At 40.1% G+C, this 4611-nt stretch overlaps 1 protein-coding gene across 1 annotated transcript in view; it reads left to right on the top strand.

Annotated features, from left to right (window-relative positions):
- Positions 1–4104, top strand: part of gnaz (guanine nucleotide binding protein (G protein), alpha z polypeptide) — a 256720-nt gene extending 252616 nt beyond the window's left edge. The window contains exon 4 of the transcript XR_011785165.2: positions 4090–4104. The gene's annotated coding sequence lies outside the window, so the exon portion shown is untranslated. The remainder of the gene's footprint in view (positions 1–4089) is intronic.
- Positions 4105–4611: the final 507 nt, after the last annotated feature.

Raw genomic sequence — 4611 nt, 5'->3', positions numbered from 1 at the left:
GTTTCTTGAAAAATGATATTATTTGGCAATGCAGTAATATAATTACAAGTTAAGAAATCTGAGTCCAAGATCAAAACAGGGTTTGCAGGGTAAATTTCACTTTTCTTCCTCCTTGCTCTCATCTCCTTGCTCTCATCGCTGTTTAATGAGGTGTCAGCAGAATTAGACAGCTTGAAGTTTATATATAGAAATGTGAAGGATCATTCCAGCTCGGTCACGAATGTGCTCTCACACACTAGAACTGTCCTGTCCTGTCCAGTACAGTCCACCCCCCGACATACACACACACACACACACACACACACACACACACACACACACTCTACCCTGTCCGTCTCTCTTTCTGGTCCAGAGGCGACCAGGACCTGGAGCACAGCCTTAGCTCCAGCTCCATCTTCACATCTCCTGAGGGCTTCAGGTTTCCTGCAACAGGTGGCTCAAACATTTGCCTTGGCCTGCACTGAGGTAAGGCCTCTGTTTATCGATTCGGAAAGAGTGAGGAGAGTTAGGAGAGGGAGGGAAAGAGAGAAATAAAAAAGAACGAGAAAAAAAAAAGATAAAGTTAAAGCGTGTAGGGGAGAGCGAGAAACATTCAGGAAAGTTACTCTGATACACCAGGCTTCCAATATGTAATAAGAGTTTCAGACAGTCACTCAAGAAGTCTGTGTTTCATCTTAATCCATATGCTATAAAGAAGATGAATACAAGAATGTAAACATGTCTTTTGTAGTGATATTTTATAGTCAAGGCTTTGATAAACCTATGAAACATTTTCCAGAGCCCGAGCCAGAGCAGGGCCAAAGCCCAAAAAGTGGTCCGGTCCTCTCCTCTCCTCTCCCCTCCTCTCCTCTCCCCTCCTCTCCTCACCTTCATTCCTCCACCCTCCCTTGCCCACTACTCTCCAGAGGAATATGCCTGCAGCCTAAATGAAAATATATTTGTTGTTATTGTTGGCCTTCTCCCCTCTAACTCCACTGGCGTGATTTAGCCTTAGACCCAGGGTCGCTGGAAGCGGGTATGGCAGCAGAAAGCCTCTATTAGGCCTTGATCACTGGCTGCCTGACAGCAGAGTCAACATGCAGGGCATTAGGGCCTGACACGGGATCAAATAGAGACTAATTTATTGGGTGCCTGTGTCTAGTAAAAGCACGTATTAACCATTCCCTGTAACAACGTTGTTTTTTGATAAACAAGTTAGCTAGAATGATGAAAAGAACAAGAGAGCTAATTATTTTTTTTCCTTAGGATATGTTTAGGGAAAGGGTGCTTGGGCTTAATAATGATTTAAACAACATTAAAGCAATGCTTATTAGGTTTGTTTGTGGAGCTCGGCTGTGTGCAAAGCAAAGTCATTAGATTAACTGGCATTTGTGTGTATGTGTGCGTGTGTGTCCATGTTTGTACACACACATACAGTATATCATGTGTATTTTCCCTCAGTCTCTACATTTTTGCAGCGTCTCTCTCTCACACACTTCTGTCAATCCAAACTGAGACCGAACTGAAACTGTTTTCCACATAATGATACAGAGGAAACTCCTGTGCAGTTTGTATTCAGTGCACACATCATAGTTTTATTGCTTTTGTTAGTTAGCCAACAGCTGAACTTCATCTGATAGTAGCAGGTATCAAACAGGTAGTGAACAAATTATAATGAACAATATTTTCAGAACCATGGATAGCTCATCCTGAAATCTGTCATCCTGCTTTCCTATCAACATTACGATTATGACATCATGACACCCTGATACATTCTACGCCCCTCTAAAGGCTCTCAATTCTTTGCTTTCACTTGGTGTAATAGCAGCTATTTAACATCCATGGTGGCCATTGATACCCATTTTACATTGAGCAAAAGTAACCCATAACTTCACTTCAAGTTGAATTTTAGAGATTTCATCAATTCATTCATTCATTCATTCATTCCATTTCACCAAACTAAGAATTCCTGACACTGTGATGGCCATTCTGGATTCAGCCAATAGTTTATCTCTGAATTTCAAGATTTTTCACTTTATTGTTTATTATGTGGTCACCATGTGCATCATGTGCTTTGTACGTTTGGTGGACTGAACAACGCAAGTGGCAGCAATTGGCATGTAAAGCAAGTGACAGAAATAGTGTAGAATAGACACAGAATGAGCCATGGTACCTCACCAAAAGGACTAGACAGGCAATGGGACTCAACATCCAAAATGATGTTCTATCATGAGGGGAAGTGCCTCAGAGTAATAGCCGTAACACTTAAACATGTATGCAAAGCCAAAGTCACTGATTCAGAAGTGTAACTATGTCCTATTGGCATATGGCTTATGGCGTGTTGGGTTAAATTCTTATGTAACTGGCATTGTCCAATACGTAGCACAAGCAAAATATGATTTGGTGCCTGACAGAGAGAGCAAAATATGATTTGGTGCCTGACAGAGAGAGCAAAATATGATTTGGTGCCTGACAGAGAGAGCAAAATATGATTTGGTGCCTGAAAGAGAGAGACGCATGTTTTTCTACCCTTACTTGAAGCGTGTGTGAATATCATATTGGTTTAATTTGAAGGCAAAATGGATGCCAGCCAGATATTTATTTTTCATTGGAAGGCATTTGCTGATAAAAACAAGTGAGTAAAAAATGCAATGGAGGGCCCAATTTAGGCGGATTTGGTTGAATGTCGTGTTTAGAATGTATGGTATAGATGTTGATATAATGCACTAGAAGCTGTTATGATAGAGAATATCTTTGCCATCTGCTATCAATTCATATGGAATTTAATTTAGAAACATATGTCATCAAACAGATCAAAATAAGAGTATTACTCCCCCTAAGGACCCCTTTAATTGCACAGAGCTCCACCCTTTATCTAAAGGTGGTTGCAGGATGGCTGAAATGCATTTAAACATTTCATTGTTGTAAACCAAAATTACCCACACCCACAGTTATACGCCATGCTGCTTAGACAAGGTCATAGTTTTCAGACCACTGTCTCGGCCATTCTTCATGGAAAGCTTTTAGTGAAATAAGCTTGGGATGTCAAAGATTGTTAATTAAGATTTCACATTGTCATATCTGTATACATGAATTATATAACAACAAATTTTGCTGAGTTTATATTTTTTTCTGATGAAAATCACAATACCACACAAAGTACCCTCAGTGCATATTTTGAGAAAAACAAACAAAAAAAACTGCTGTACTAGGGCTAAAGCTCTAGATTTGGAATCACTATTTCCCAGAGCCCATTTGTTTTCCCGATAAACATTTTTTTGTTAACACATGTACTTGTGTGGGGCATATTCTAAGGTATCAGTGTTTCTGTAATTGGTTGTATCCATTTCACAGGTGAAGTATAGGCATCCAGAAGCTCAAACCACAAAGCCTGTGTGAACAGTAAGAAACTAAATCAATCACACCTCAAGCATCCAAATATTTTAAGTATTTGTTGTACCCATACAGGTCGGCTAGTCAGAGAGTAGGTACTATGAGGGGTTGTGGTTGAGCTTGGTGTGTTGCATTCAGTGTGTGTGTGTGTGTGTGTGTGTATGTATGTGTGTGTGTATGTGTGTGTGCGTGTGCGTGTGTGTGTGTCATAAGAGGAGGCTGTGTGTTCTGCATGAGGTAAGGTGGCGTGAAGGAGCGAGTGAGTTTTTGTGGTAGTGTGGAGAGATTGCTGTGGTATAGGCCTACTACATGGTTGTACTGACAATTGTGGCAAGAGTGTGCTGTTTGGGGGGGCTTGGTGTGTGTGTGTGTGGGTGTGTTTGTGTGTATGTGTGTGGGTGGTTGCTCTAAATATATGTGGAGCATGGTCTCACGAAATTTCGTGAAATGAGCATGATATCTTAAAATGCAAATATGCGGTCTGTGGTTGTAGTGGTGTATGGGCATATGCATTTGTCTACAACTCTGACAACTGGGGTTCGATTCCCAACTCATGCCAAGAAATGTTCTACTGCGAGTGAAGTTTTAATTTTCATTTTCAATTTCAGTTTTTCTTATTTAACCATGATCAAAACCTTACTTGAACCTGAACAAAATAGCTGCATCATTTTAAACAAAGTTTTAGTTGCCTAAACCTAATCCTAACCTTAACCAAAGTTGTTTTATTTGCCTAAAATTAACCATTTGCTAACCTTTTGGTGAACAGGGAAAAATGGCGGGTCCAATTCATGGTGTTGTCACATAGTCCAATTTGTGGTATTGTCACATAATCCAATTCATGGTATTGTCACATAATCCAATTTGTGGTATTGCCACATAATCCAATTCATAATATTGTCACATAATCCAATTTGTGGTATTGCCACATAATCTAATTCATGGTGTTGTCACATAGTCCATGTGGTATTGTCACATAATCCAATTCATGGTATTGTCACATAATCCAATTTGTGGTATTGTCACATAATCTAGTTTGTGGTCTTGTCACATAATCCAGTTTGTTGTGGAGGAATGTAATGTTCACATAATTTGTGGCCACAATCTGTGATTCAGAGTTTGTGCTGATGAAGTGCTTTATGAAGTTTTATGAGGCTGGAGCGTGACTGAATTTGCATTTTGTGATTGTGCAGTACGTTGTACGAGTGCCAGGCTATACTCGCTCTTGACCAGGGAAGCTAC

The sequence above is a fragment of the Centroberyx gerrardi genome, chromosome 2 (genome assembly GCF_048128805.1).
Source record: "Centroberyx gerrardi isolate f3 chromosome 2, fCenGer3.hap1.cur.20231027, whole genome shotgun sequence".
NCBI lineage: Eukaryota > Metazoa > Chordata > Actinopteri > Beryciformes > Berycidae > Centroberyx > Centroberyx gerrardi.
This window is presented reverse-complemented; position numbering and strand designations above follow the sequence as displayed.